General features: G+C 48.7%; 1 long non-coding RNA gene across 2 annotated transcripts in view; it reads right to left on the bottom strand.

Annotated features, from left to right (window-relative positions):
• Positions 1–831: 831 nt before the first annotated feature.
• The window catches only part of LOC311590429, a 35,338-nt gene continuing 21,319 nt past the window's right edge, over positions 832–14,850 (bottom strand). Inside the window, exons 2-4 of one of the 2 annotated variants that reach the window (XR_014776876.1) lie at positions 6,986–7,236; positions 6,146–6,259; positions 832–914 (exon numbers count right to left, since the gene is read on the bottom strand). This is a non-coding gene — a long non-coding RNA (uncharacterized lncRNA). Of the gene's footprint in view, positions 915–6,060; positions 6,260–6,985; positions 7,237–14,850 lie in introns of those variants that run through there. The other variant, XR_014776877.1, reaches the window with a different exon arrangement.

Genomic DNA, 14,850 nt, shown 5'->3' with positions numbered 1-14,850 from the left:
CCCTGGACTTGCTTTGAAGATCAGGCTGGTCTCAAACTCACAGAGATTCAACTGCCTTTGCCTACAGAGTGCTGGGATTAAAGGTGTGTACTACCATGCCCAGCCAAGTAATGAATTCTTATGTTATGAACTTGAAATCTGTTTCTATCCCAAGACGGCCTGTGCCTCTAGCACTTGGGAACACTGACTAGAACACCTACCTTCTTTCTGAACCTTGGAAAACACAGAAAGTGCAGAAGCCTCTGTGCACGTCCACGGGCCAGGCTGCCCCTTGGCTCAAGGTTCCTTCCGCCTGTTCTTTGACATCTGTGTGAGTGAGCTGACCGGTTCTGCACAGGTCACACGGTGTTTGCTGTTGGGCTGTATGCTTTGATAATGGGGCTGTGCTGTGGCTTTCACCTGTGGAGTCAAGATTATGGGCTTTACAAAAGGCACCAGTGTGAGGTAAAAGCAGTTGAGCACAGTTCTCTGCTAGTTCAACTGGGGTCCTCTAGCAGTACTGGCACTTTCTTTTCTGACATGTATGCGTGTAGGTCACCCCATAGATGATGAAGATGGTGATGAAGAAGGGGCGGGGCGAGTCTCCTTCAAAGCAGAGAAAGAACCTTAACACACAGTCACTTCTGTCCTTATCGGAAAAATGATGACCATACTTCAGCGTTGTGGCACTGAAGCTGCCGCTGCAGTCTCACAGTGGCTTCAGGGTCCCCTAAAGCTTACTCTTCCCTCTGTGGTCAAGTCGGCTGTCTGGGCTTGTCACAAGCCCACTCATTTAACTGAGCACGTAAATAGGTAAATAGATATCCAAACCACAGGAAACAGAATGAGTTAGTCAACATTTATTTACTAGTTCACACTGATGTCACCAGGAACTGAAGTGTAGTTCTAAACGGAACAAACACACATCTTCAGGCCTGGAAGAGTATTTAAAAAAAAAAAAAAAGTCATTATCCAGGCCTAAAGATTGTTCTTGTGCTAAAAGCATAAGGTGCAAAGATTAGTAGATCTTTTTTTGTTTGTTTCTTTTTTGAGACAGGGTCTCTCTGTGTAGCCTTTGCTGTCCTGGACTCCCTTTGTAGACCAGGCTGGTCTCGAACTCACAGCGATCTGCCTGCCTCTGCCTCCCAAGTGCTAGGATTAAAGGCGTGCGCCAGCACACCCGGCATAAGATTAGTAGATCTTATTTCTACCAAATGTACAGACAAATGACATCCACAGAAGTATTCAAAACAGTACTTAGTATTCAGAACATCGCCTGCTTCCCAGAGAACATCCCTTTGTGTGGTTTGCTTTCTCCTGCAGGTTCCTTTTTTTTTTTCCAAGAATGGGGAGATCAAACTCAGGACCTCACATACGCTAGGCAAATGTTCTACCCCTGAGCTACTCTGTCCCCATCCTAAAAACTTTACCAAGTGAATAGTTTGATTGTGCTACTTGTATGAGACATTAGTTACTGGCACTTTAGATCATAAACTGTGCTTCTATTTTTTAATTAGGATTAAGACAATATGGATTTTCTTTTTTTAAAACTGACAAGCATTAGCATATGAAAGAGAACTGAGTCTCTATAGATGCTACAAAATACAGTATCTTTAAGAAGATTGTTTTTAACTTGAGGTATCAACTCTTTTGGATGTTACCCATTGAGAGCAGTGACTAACTTCTAAATTCTTTGTACTTTTTCAAAATATCTATTTTTTTAAAAACCCAAAAACTAAATATCCAATATGTGGGACTAACAGCCTGAACAAGGTAAGGTGATCATGATGTGTTATAATGGCCGTAAGAGTCATTTCTTTAAAAACCTCATGTAACATCCCACAGCTCTTTGTAAAGCCATGGAGTAGGATCTAGCGCCGTGAGGTGGGCTGTCCACAACCCTTCCAGGTTCTCTGTCCATCATCTTTAAAGCTTATGAGACCATGTCATGCAGCCTCCCTTTCCTCAGATTCCACTGGGAGACATTCCAGCTGTGGGAAGCAACAAAAGACGAAGGATGAAGGAAGAAAGAGAAGGGAAGTATTAATTCCCCAGGCCCGCTCTTCACTCTTCTAGAGCTCACGGCTCCAGCCAAGGGCTGTCTCCGGTGCTGACGGCTACACTTGCCCTCAAGTCCCAGATTCTGGTAAATCAGTCCCTCTCCATAGCCTTCCAGAGCTGGGAAAGCTCCCAACCACAGCTACATCCCAACACCTGTGAACATGTGTGCTGCTTATAAACAGCCGGAACCCTGCCTCAGCCTGCAGTTAGTAAGGCTTAGATAACAAGTAGCTTATTGAACCGTGTAACAGAAAGATGCAGGCATCTGTCTTCAAACTAGTAGAGTAGCTCAAGCGACGTGCTCAAGGCTATTAGAACGGAAGGAGACGTTATCAATCTTTAGCCGGTCACTTTAATGATAATATCAGTAAGTCAGTGCGCCCCTTATTTCAGCATAGTTGGGGGTGACAGCAAGAGGCTGACAGCCCTGAGAATGGGTGCTAAGTGCCTGTTTCTCGTCCAAGAGGTCGCAGATCTGGCAATACAGGGTAACCGAAGGTGGTGACAACCTCCTTCTTGCGTCCTAGTCATTAACCAACTAGGACTTCATGAAGTCACAGCTGTAGACCAGAGGCCCAAAAGACATATCAGCCTCAGTCACAGGGACCCCTGAGCACTGACGCACAGGTGTTTGGGTCCATCAGCGGCACTATAGCAAAATACCTGAGTGTGGGTGGCTGATAGTTAATGATTTATTTTTATTTCTCACATTTGGAAAGTTTGGAAGCCTGAGACAGAGGCTCCCATGACTTTGGGTCTTGTAGGGCTCTTTCTTAGCTTCCTTCTTGCTGTGTCCTCACTAGGACAGACAGAAAACCTTCGGGCATAAAGTCCATCAGAGACAGCAGAGCCCTCATGGCCAAGTTCCGTCAAGTTGACAACCAATATTAACTATGCCTCCGTTCTTTTTCCATATTTGTGAAATGAAAGCCTATAGCACATCTAGCCATCAAATTTTTATGCTATATTTATCTACCTACAAACTTGTATACATTTATTTATAAAGAATAGAGGCAGGGACATGAGCCTTGTGCTACTGTGACAAAGTCTGGTCTAGCTCAAACGTGCTAAACCAAGAACATCTTACAGGGAACCCAGCCTGTGTTTTTCCATCCCTCCAAACACTTTCTGCTGAGTTTAGAAAATTAAAAGCAGAAGGGAGGTAGAGGCAGGCAGATCGCTGTGAGTTGGAGGCCAGCCTGGTCTACAAAGCGAATCCAGGACAGCTAATGCTACACAGAGAGACCCTGTCTCGAAAAACCAACCAACCAACCAAACAAACAAAAGGTAGAAAACTCAACAAAGAACAACAGAAAATAATAATAATAAAACACTCCCCTTGGTCTATGGCTTCTAACTCGATTCTCAGATGGCGGCTGTAATTCTGCCTCGAGCTCTCGTGCTTGTCGTGTGGTTTTACATTGCTGTATCATGCCTTTACACTGTGGCATGCCATTTCTGCAGCGCTCCCATGTTCTGGCTTACAAGCAGAGAACAGATCTTGGTTGGCTTGTGAGCGATGGCTTCGGTAACAGACCCTAGTAATCGAAGGAAAAGAAATCCTAACACCAGAGCGGATCTGAGTGAGAAAATACTGACAGCTGGAGCGTCTGGGTGGAGAGGCGTGAAAACTCTCACCCGTGCCCACTCTCTCACGGCTGCCTACCAAGCTCAGCGACATCTGAAACCCTACACAGATGCCTTGGGAATATTTAGACATGGATGTTTTCCATGGAGACCCACACCTGGACACCAGACAGAGAGTGAGAGACCATGGAACACTCAGTCCTAAACGGGATGTCTTCATCAAACCCTGTCCCTCAGGGCTCCAGGGAGCTACGTGGAACAGGACGCAGAGAGAATGAAGGAGCCAGAGGGGACGGTTGACTCCAAGGAAACAGTCTTCCAGAAACACCAACAATGACCCACATGTCAGCGCGCAGAGACTATGCAACATGCACAACATCTGCTCAAGTGCAAGCCTCATGGGGCCCCAGCACTGAGAGGTGGGGGGCGGGAGGACCCCAGCTCCCACCCCCAACCAAGAAGCTGTCTCCAATTGATACCCGCTGCCAAAGGTGAATCCATGCTCTTCAAGGGAGCCTCCCTGGGTGTATTAAGCGCAACCCAGGGCTCGCCCCATGCCCAGGAGCAGCTGGCCAACACCAAATGAACTCAACAGTATTTGTAGACTTCTTGTCTCATTTTGCTTTGTTCTGTTTGATGATGACGATTTTCATTTTTGTGTTTCTTGGGTTTGTTTTGTGTGGTTTTGGTTTTGTCTTTGTCTTTTTTCTTTTTAAGAGAGGATCAGAGAAAGAAAAAAACATACACTGGATTCATAGTGAGGCACGGAGAATCTGGAAGGGCTTGGGAGTTGAGAAATATGATAAAATACATTGTATAGAAAAAAATTTTTTTCAATTAAAAATTTTAACAAAAATAAACTAATGTCTCCAGCATACGGGCCAAGCTGATGTGCTCCCTTAGCCCATGCCGTCCCCACAGAGGGAAGACAACATTCCAAAGAGAGCCAAAGGAGTCAAGGCTGGCAACTCCTACTCCCAGGATGCTCACCCACTTACCTACACACTCACCCTGGAGCACACCTGCTTCCCCCCCCCCCCCCCCGTGGCCAATACACACAGGCTTATTTGTTCCCGCTAAGGGTGGCGTGCCCCCTTCTTACTCATTTCTCTAGCTAGGAACAGTGCCTAGCACTGTTGAATTAAGTGTTGTCCTTCATTCCTGAGGGGGAGACCAGGCTGTTGGTTCAGGTGTGACTTCTGTAACTACCATAGAGATGTGTGCTCAACACTTGAGCATCTCAGTGGGACACCTCAGCAGGTAGAGGTGTCCTCTGGCCCTCAGTGGCACTGGCTGCTGCACTGCACATAAATTGTTAGCCCCCAAAACATCAGGATGTGTGGTCACAGGGCCCAGAAAATACACACACAGAAAAAGGCCCATACCCCAACCCTGCCCTGCAGCCATGCCACGCCTTTTGGGCCAAAGTGGGCATTGCATTGTGTCTCAGCTTTCTGCCTCTAAGCTGAAATGATGGTACAGGGTACATGCAGGGGGTTTTCAGCTCTTGTTTTGGGACATCCAAAGTCCAAGATAGAGCTTAGGGCCGCTGCCTTGCCCTCTGACGGGAGTAAATGAGTGTATCGTGGGGGGAGCAGCATGCGTCAGAGTGAACAATTAAGCCTCAAACTGGAGGGGAGGGAGAAAGAGCCAGAGAGAGATGTATCTCACGACCCTCTTGAAGAGAATGACCCTGTGACCCAAGGACCTTGTGCTAGCTCTGCCCCTTAAGGCCCACAGCATCTCCTAGTGCTACCAAGTGGGAAACGAGCCTTTAATACGTGGACCTGTGGAGGAAAAAAATGATTTGTTTTGTTTTGTTTTGTTTTTCAAAACGGGGTTTCTCGTGGGGCGGTGGTGGTGCACGCCTTTAATCCCAGCACTCTAGAGGCAGAGGCAGGTGGATCGCTGTGAGTTTGAGGCCAGCCTGGTCTACAGAGTGAGTCCAGGACAGTCAAGTCTACACAGAGAAACCCTGTCTTGAAAAAACCAACAAAACAAAACACAAAAACAAAACAGGGTTTCTCTGTGTAACAGCTTTGACTGCCTGTCTCTGCCTCCCAAGTACTGGGATTAAAGGTGTGCCCCACAATGCCTGGCCTGTGGAGGAAAATTCAACATCCAAACATCCTGGTGAAGAAGAAGAAGAAGAAGAAGAAGAAGAAGAAGAGGAGGAGGAGGAGGAGGAGGAGGAGGAGGAGGAGGAGGAGGAGGAGGAGGAGGAGGAGGAGGAGGAGGAGGAGGAAGAGGAGGAGGAGGAGAAGAACAACAACAACAACAACAACAGTCTCACTAATTAGCTCCAGTTGGAACTTACTATGTAGACCAGGCTGGCTTGAAAATGAGATATCTCCCTGCCTCTGCCTCCTGAATCCTGGGCTTAAGGTGTGAGCCACCACACCTGGCTGGCAGCACACTTTAATAAATGAGAAAGAATTCGGTGGATGGTAGTGCCTGTGGTACAAGTGTGAGGACCTGAGTTCAAATCCCAAAAAGCCACATAAAACTAAATACACACCATGAGCTTCTGTGAACCCAGCATTCCTACAGGAAGACAGGAAGCAGGGACACAAACTGGCACCCAAGATGGTTGTCTTCTGACCTCTGCAAATTTGCAATGTCATATATGCTCCTGCATTCAGACACAAAGGAACACACACACACACACACACACACACACACACATTGGAAATACATATTGCACATACACAAATATATAAATAAAATAAAATTTGAAAAGAAATATGTTCTTACTACAAATTATTATTAACGTCTCTTTCTTCTTCAGACCTTTTTCTTCCCCACGACTCAACCTGTGCTAATCAATACTTCAATCGGGAATCTTACAGAATAAATTTTCTGAAAATTATTTCAAATTGCTTGTTTTCTTATTTCTTTAAAAAGCTGCCTTGCCAGGCATGGTGGCACACACCTTTAATCCCAGCACTTGGAAGGCAGACGAAGGAGGATTGATGTGAGTTGAGGCCAGCCTGGTCTACAAAGTGAGTCCAAGACAGCCAAGGCTACACAGAGAAACCCTGTCTCGAGAAAAAAAAAAAAAACACCACCACCAACACCAACAAAAAACAAAACAAAACAAAAAAAGCTATTTAACCAGTTCTCTGCTTCTTTTCCTCCTTTTATTTTTGTTGTTGTTGTTGTTAGATGTGCATACAAGCTCAGAAAGGTAAAAGTGTGTCTATAGGACATGTTCCTGAAAGTCATATACTGAGCCAAATAGACTTTTGCAATTAGTTTTCATTGGCATTAATGTAATACCGAGATCGCTCAGTGTAATACTGAGATCACCCAGATCGCGAGACCCCCCCCCCAAAAAAAGACCACCAGTACTCGATACCGATGCAACAAACACAGGGTTCTGTATTACAGGCTCAGAGCTTTAGATCACCATCCCTCCTGACACAGCAGGATGGGAGAGTGACCCGGAGTTTCAAGGGTAATGGGCTTATAAAGGAAAGAGGGTGTGGTGGGTCCCAGGAATGTCGACCCTTAGGCAGGTTGGGTGGAGTTTGGATCTTCAGGGAAGTTGTGGGTCACAGGAATGTTGACCTTTAGGTAGGTTGGGTGGAGGCTGGATCTTCAGGAAAGCTGTAGGACACAGGAATGTTGATCTTTAGTCAGGTTGGTGGAGGCTGAGTCTGGAGGGGAAGTCTTTTTGTCTCAAAGGAACACTGGAATCTAATTGTATGTATTCGCTCCAGTGGAGTTTCTGGGGACTGCTGGCAGGTGTCATTCCCAGAATGCAGAGGACGAGTTCTCATACAGAACATTAATTGCCGAATATAGAATACGGCATTAATGTTGCCCTTACATTACAAGCATGCATTCCACATAGATTTCACTAGTGTTCAATCTTGCCAGCAAGGTGAGTGTCCACCTCCTCCACCAACAATTTCCCAGAATTATTGTTCTTCCTTATCCTGGCTGAGACTGCGATGCTAATGGACTGGACTCTGTCACAGAGTGCTGGGTCCTCTACCTCCTAGAGAACCCTGCCTGTGTCTCCTCCCCAGGTAGAAGCATCTGGAACCTACCCCATGTCTATGCCCAAGGGACAAGCTAAGGAGTTGACTGGAAAGACACATAGCAGGAGCTGCGATCCTCAACCAAGGACACAGCCCTGCCATTGCCTCCTGGCAGAGAACACTCAGACTGGAACACTGTGACCTTACCCCGCCCACAGCCTCTCCCAAGGCCCCGCCCACAGCCTCTCCCAAGGCTTTCTTCTGGCTCAGCCAGAAGGCCAGGGGGACACTGATGCGTTCAGCTCCCTACCTGTCAACCACTGCATTAGGAAGCAGACGGAGAAGGTCAAGAGAGGTCTTCAAGGACTGCCCTCCAACGTGGGGTGACACATTTCTTTGAAATCTGATCTCCGGATTCTTTGCTTTGATTCTTGGCCCTAAGAGTCATGATTGCACAAGCTTCCTCCTAGATTTGTTTCCTGGTATGTGGCTGTTCCTCAGCATAGAAGCTACTGTTGCTTGGGGATTACTTATAAATATATTAAAGTTCATAATCAAATTTTTGGTTATAGTTTATTAGCACAGATAGAACCATGGGGAAAAGAAAGACCTAAAGAAGGAGACATTAATACTCATTTGCAGTATGATTTTTTCCCCTACATTTTACTTTATTTACTACATATTTACTTGTCTGTGTACGTGTATGTGCATGTGTGTGTATGCATTTGCCCGTGCCATTCACGCTCATGTTTAAATTACACATAGAGCTGTTAAAATGTTAAGGAGTTTATCTGAGCGAAGAACAATTCATAGATGGGGCAGCATCCAGCGCCAGAAAAGGGTCACCTCTGCTGCATCCAGGCAGGCAGCAAGCGCTGCAAGCTGACGGTAGAAACACGACAAAGAAGACATTTAACTGGGTAGATGGAAAGATAGGTTAATTGGAAGTTTCTGAATCGTAGCCTCTTATTTCTTGTTATGGTTATAATGGGTGTCAGTTTGATTTTTTGAAAACTTAATATTCTGGAGCCACTCTAGTTTACAGGGCCTCCTACTTTTTTTTTTTTTTAAGTTTTTTGAGACTGTGTTTCTCTGTGCAGCTCTAACTTTCCTGGAACTCACTCTCTCTCTCTCTCTCTCTCTCTCTCTCTCTCTCTCTCTCTCTCTCTCTTTCTCTCTCTCTCTCTCTGTGTGTGTGTGTGTGTGTGTTGTAAGACCCCCGACACGGCGGTCTTAACGCGGAGACCCCCACCAAGAACCAACGAGACCAAGGCTTCGGCTGCAACAAGCAAGAGGCTTTATTATTAAGGGGACGGGTACCCGGGCGTTTCAGTCTCCCAAGAGGCTGGCGCGCCGGGCGAGTCTTTAGGGGGTCCTTTATAGGGAGTTTGGCGGGAAGCTCGATTACAGAAGCGAAAAGCATAGTTACAGGGCTCTGATTGGTAAATTTAAATGAGGCGAGGTTATAGTCCGGTCATTAGGTGGGCTCTGGGAGCAGGGGAGTTTACCCGTTCTCTGGGCCAGGTGGCCATCCATAAATATCTTGTTTGACATGGAGCGAGGTTATGGCCCGGCCATCGGATGGGAACAGGGGAGTTTGCCCAGGTTATGGCCGACCATAAATATTTTGTTTGACAAGGACAAGCACGCTTTTATCTTTCTCCTCTGAGCTCCAGGCCTCATCTTATCTCGGGAACCCATTATTCTAGTCTTGCCTTGCAAGATAACGTTACTGCTGCTATGCTTGCTATGCCGGGTGCACAGGGGAGGGGGTCTTACATTCCCCCCTCTTGTTGTAAATTGAATGAAATCTTTCATTCAATGACCTCTGGTTGTGTCTGTTGGAGCTGTTGGTATTGTCGGGTTAGAACCAAGGCCTGTACAACCGATAGGTGGCCTTGGTTTCGGATGAATTGCATCAGTCTGTTAAGAACGCAGGGCCCAAAAAGTAAGAGCAGAACAATAATTAACAAAGGGCCTGTTATGGTAGATATTAAAGTGGTGAACCAAGGAGCCTTATTAAACCAGTTTTCATACCACGTTCGTCCTGATTCGAATTGTAACTGTCGCTGTTTTAGTCTTTCTCGCAGCTTGGACATACTATCTCTAACTACCCCTGTATGGTCAGCGTAAAAACAACATTCTTCCTTGAGGGCTGCACAGAGTCCACCTTCTTTCAGGAATAAAATGTCTAACCCTCTACGATTTTGGAGTACTACCTCAGAAAGGGAGGTTAGGGACTGTTCTAATGCACTAATAGATTCTTCTAATGCTTGAAGATCTGCGTTCATGGCCTGTTGTAGCTGCTGAAAATGAGCAACCTGAGTGAGAGCAGTAGTCCCGGTTCCGATCCCTGCCGCAACTCCCCCGACTGTTAATCCTCCCAGTAGCAGTGCCAGAGTGATGGATACTGGCTCTCGGGGGTAACGATTAATCCCCTCAAAATAGCGGTATAGGTCGGAGGGGTCATGGTATGTGATCTTGGGGAAGAGCTGGACTAATACACAGAAGTCCGAAGACATTTTAAGGACGGATGTTGTGACACATGGGGTTAACCCAGTGTTACAGGCCCAGTAGGTTCCATTTGGGCCAGTGAGGTACCTGGTTTCCGAAATTTTCAGGGTGCTGGTCAAAGTGGTGTTGCACAGGGATTTATGGGACGAGGGGACGGTCCCTAAGCAAGTTCCCTTACCGGATATTTCAGACAGCGTAAGGCGGTGAGGGGTATTGGAGAGACACCTATTGTCTGGGGTGGAGGAGTTGGTAATGCTGGTCGTAAGGGCAACTCCCTCATAGTAAGGGGGTTGGGAGGTGAGACACATCCAACATTCCTTAGTCTTTTCCGGGGAAGTATAGTTTAGGGCCTGGTATGCCCCCGTTACCAAGTCCAGGAGCTGATTTCTCGTGTTAGGATGTGAATCTAGGGCAGAGGGGGTGCTAGGATTTACCGAAAATGACGTCGTCGGTGGAGCGGGTGGGGGTAGCACCTGGGGTCTAGGCTGGGCTTGAGGTGGCTCGGCCAGGACAGGGTTAGGGCCTATTGCCATGGTGGGAGCGGTAGTCAGGGTTAACTTGACCTTGAAAATTAGCCCATGGTCTTTGTTTGATTTATACAATCGCAACCCCCAAGTGTTCCCCTTAAGCCATCGGCGATCCTGCTTTCCTTTTTCTGTAAACTTGATGACTATGGGGTTGCAGTACTTTTTCTTGCAGGGCCCCTCTGGGCTATTGAAGGGGGCGCATTTAGTCTGGAGGTATTTATACTCATTTCTTTCTCCTTCTCCTGGCCTGTCATAGCTACTGTTTCTCTTTACCGTGATCAGGTCCCAACTGGAAGAGGGGTTCCAGGAAGCCTCGCCCGTGGTTTCACAGCCCCATGCGGCACAAAAGAAATCAGGGGCCCCCCCACATTGGCGCTTGAACTGCCGAGATTGGCCTTGTCCTGGGCAAACATAGAACTGAATGGACCGAAGATTAGCCCGGTAGAACTGTCCGGAGCACCCGAGAGTGCTTCCTATCCCATTTGGCACGCATAGTCTTTCAGCCGGGGGATTAGAGAGGTCAGTGTGGTCGGGAAGGTCCCATGTTAGTGACCCGGCTGCCAACTTACAGAGGTCTGGCGTCAGGTCCGGCCACCAAGTCCATGGAGGGTGTAGTGCGGTGACCGACCAGACGGTGTCTCCCTCTTCATTGGTTACCTCCCAGGTTTGTTGTACTGGAGTGTGAGGGCTGGCAGACGGGGCCCAGGGGAGGGATAGTAGGAGAAAAGTAAGGGTCATGGGGCGGATCAGGTTCGGGAAAGTCTTATCTTTAGGGGATTGTCGGTTCGATGGGCCTTCCATGTTGTCTTGTCTGGGTCTGTCTCCCTGGCTGCCTTGACGTGGGCTGCGTGGATCCAGGTGGCAATTCCGTCTACCTTGAGAGCCGTCGGGGTAGTCAGGAGAACAGCGTAAGGTCCTTTCCAGCGGGATTCAAGGTTCTTGGTCCGGTGGCGTCGGACCCAGACGTAGTCTCCGACCTGGAATGGGTGAGGGGCCAGGGGTTTGTCAAGCTGGTCTTTATAAGCACGGGCTAGGGGCTTCCATACCTCATTTTGCACCTCTTGGAGGGCTCTTAGGTGTGCCTGGAGGGAAGGCCTGGTAGCGAAGGAGCCGATATCTGGGTCAAGGAAGTGAACAATAGGAACATGTGAACCATAGACAATCTCAAAGGGAGTAAGTCCATGTGGGCCAGGGGTGTTCCTAACCCTGTATAGGGCCAGGGGTAGCAGGGCCACCCAGTCCTTAGTGTCAGCTGCAAGCGTTAATTTAGTCAAAGTCTCCTTAATAGATCTATTCATGCGCTCTACCTGTCCTGAACTCTGGGGTCTATAAGAACAATGTAATTTCCAATTAATCCCCAGTAGTTTGGCCACCTGCTGGCTTACCTGGGAGACGAAGGCTGGTCCGTTGTCGGACCCAATTACCTGTGGCATCCCGTAGCGAGGGAAAATATCATCTAAAAGCTTCTTGGAAACCACCTTGGCCGTCTCATGTTTGGTGGGGAAGGCTTCAGTCCATCCTGAAAAAGTATCTACGAAGACCAGCAGGTACCGGTATCCGTATATACCTGGTTTGATCTCCGTGAAGTCAATTTCCCAATGGGTCCCTGGCCGGTGTCCTCGGACCCTAGTTCCTGACAAATTTAAGGACTTGTTGGTATTGACCAGCGTGCAGGGCCGGCAATTGTCAATGGCTCTCTGGAGGGCCTCCTTTTTTCCCAATAGGTAAAAGTCCGTTTCTTCTTTTTCAAGGAGGGTCTTCATCTTCTGGGCGCTTAAATGAGTGAGCTTGTGGAAGTAGTCAATCAAATAGTCAGTTTCTTTTGAGGGGACGACTACCTTGTCCTGGTATCGCCAATGGTCAGGGCCTTCAGGAAGCGCGCCCATCTTTTGAAGTCTTTGTATGTCGTCGTCGGTGAATTTCCAATTCCGGTCCTGCTGTCTTGGCGCTCCGGTGTCTCCTTGTAAGGAGAGCGCCTCGAGAGTGTCGAGGGGTCTTGTAGCGGCTTGGCGGGCTGTCTCGTCAGCCAGCCGATTACCTCGAGCCTCAGGAGAGTCCCCTTTCTGGTGGCCCGGGCAATGGATGATGCTGAGCTGCTGGGGTAAAAAGAGGGCCTTCAGGAGGGCCAGGATTTCAGTCTTATTTTTAATTTCTTTACCTTCTGAGGTGAGGAGTCCTCGGCGCCGATAAATTTCTCCATGTACGTGGGCTGTGGCGAAGGCATACCGGCTGTCTGTATAGACTGTTAGCCTTTTTCCTTTTGCCAGTTCCAGGGCCTTGGTCAGGGCGATCAGTTCAGCACGCTGGGCGGAGGTCCCTGGGGGCAGAGGGCTGGCCCATATTACCTGGTCGGTGGTGGTGATAGCCGCTCCGGCCCGTCGTGTCCCGTTATCCAGGAAGCTGCTCCCATCCGTATACCAAACGAAGTCTGGGTGAGGGAGGGGCTGGTCAGTGAGGTCAGGGCGGGTTCCGTGGATTTCCGCCAGGACTTGCTGACAGTCATGATCCTCGGGCCCGTCTGGGAGAGGGAGCAGCGTGGCAGGGTTGAGATTGGTTATTGGCCCAAAGGTGACTCTGTCCGAGTCTAAAAGCATGGCCTGGTAATGTGTAACCCGGGCGTTGGAGAGCCATCTGTCTGGGGGCTGCCGGACCAGGGATTCCATGGCATGGGGCGCTAAGATAGTAATTGGCTGTCCCATGGTGAGTTTATTAGAGTCTTTAAGGAGTAAGGCGGCTGTAGCAACCATCCGTAGGCAAGGGGGCCAGCCTGCTGCCACGGAGTCCAGTTTCTTAGAGAGGTAGGCTATAGGCCTTTTCCAGGGCCCCAGTCTCTGAATTAGAATTCCCTTGGCGTAGCCTTGCTTCTCGTCAATGAACAACTCAAAGGGCTTGGTTAAATCGGGCAGCCCCAGTGCGGGGGCTGAAATTAAGGCAGTCTTAATAGCCTCGAAGGCCTGTTGATGGGTGGGCCCCCAGACAAACATCGTTCCTGGCTTGGTGAGGGGGTACAGGGGAGCTGCCAGTTCCGCGAACCCAGGGATCCAGAGGCGGCAAAAGCCCGCTGTTCCTAAAAATTCTCTGAGCTGACGGGGGGACCGCGGTGGCGGGATTTGGAGGACAGTTTGTTTCCTAGCCGGAGTGAGCCACCTCTGTCCATCCTTGATGGAGTAACCTAGGTAGGTTACTTCAGTCTGGCAAATTTGTGCCTTCTTGAAAGAGGCTCGATACCCCAGCCGTCCTAGGACTTGTAGGAGGGCGTGGGTTCCCCGTCGGCAGCTCTCCTTAGAGGGGGCTGCCAGGAGGAGATCGTCCACATATTGGAGCAATATGAGGTCTGGGTATCGTACCCTGAAGTCGGCCAAATCACGGTGTAAGGCCTCATCGAACAGAGTGGGACTATTTTTAAATCCCTGTGGCAGCCGTGTCCATGTTAGTTGCCCCGAAATCCCCAAGTCGGGGTCCTTCCATTCGAATGCAAAGAGAGGCTGGCTGGAGGGATGCAGTCTTAGGCAGAAGAAAGCATCCTTTAAGTCCAGCACAGTGTACCAGACATGGTCTGGGGATAGCCCCGTCAATAGGTTGTAAGGGTTGGGGACAGTAGGATGTATGTCTTCAACCCGTTTGTTGACTTCTCTTAAGTCTTGGACCGGCCGATAATCCCCCGTTCCGGGCTTTTTAACAGGAAGCAAGGGGGTGTTCCAGGGAGACTGACAAGGAGTCAGTATGCCTTGGTCCAGGAGTCTCCGAATATGAGGCCGTATTCCCAGGTAGGCTGCCTGTGACATAGGGTACTGCCGGATAGAGACTGGGGTGGCAGAAGCCTTAAGGTGTACTAATATGGGGGGCTGTTGGTGAGCTAGGCCCATTCCCCCAGTTTCGGCCCATGATGATGGATACAGGGCTTGCCAGTCTGGGCTAGGGGTATCGCTCCCAGGGGGGTCAGTCTCATACAATCTGTATTCATCCTCTAAATTTAATACCAAAGTCTGAATAGGCCGCCCTTGTGGTCCTGTCACACGAGTGTGCCCTTCTTCGAAGTGAATTTGGGCCTTGAGTTTGGTTAATAAGTCTCTTCCCAGGAGGGGATATGGGCAGTCCGGGACATGAAGAAAGGAATGTGAGACCTTACCGGTGGCAAGATGTACTTTTCTCTCGGTGGTCCAGCGGTAAGGCTTCCCGCCAGTCGCTCCTTGCAC

The sequence above is a fragment of the Acomys minous genome (genome assembly GCF_964271855.1).
Source record: "Acomys minous genome assembly, chromosome: 19".
NCBI lineage: Eukaryota > Metazoa > Chordata > Mammalia > Rodentia > Muridae > Acomys > Acomys minous.
Note: the sequence above shows the minus strand (reverse complement) of the source record. Positions and strands in the feature narration are given on the sequence as shown.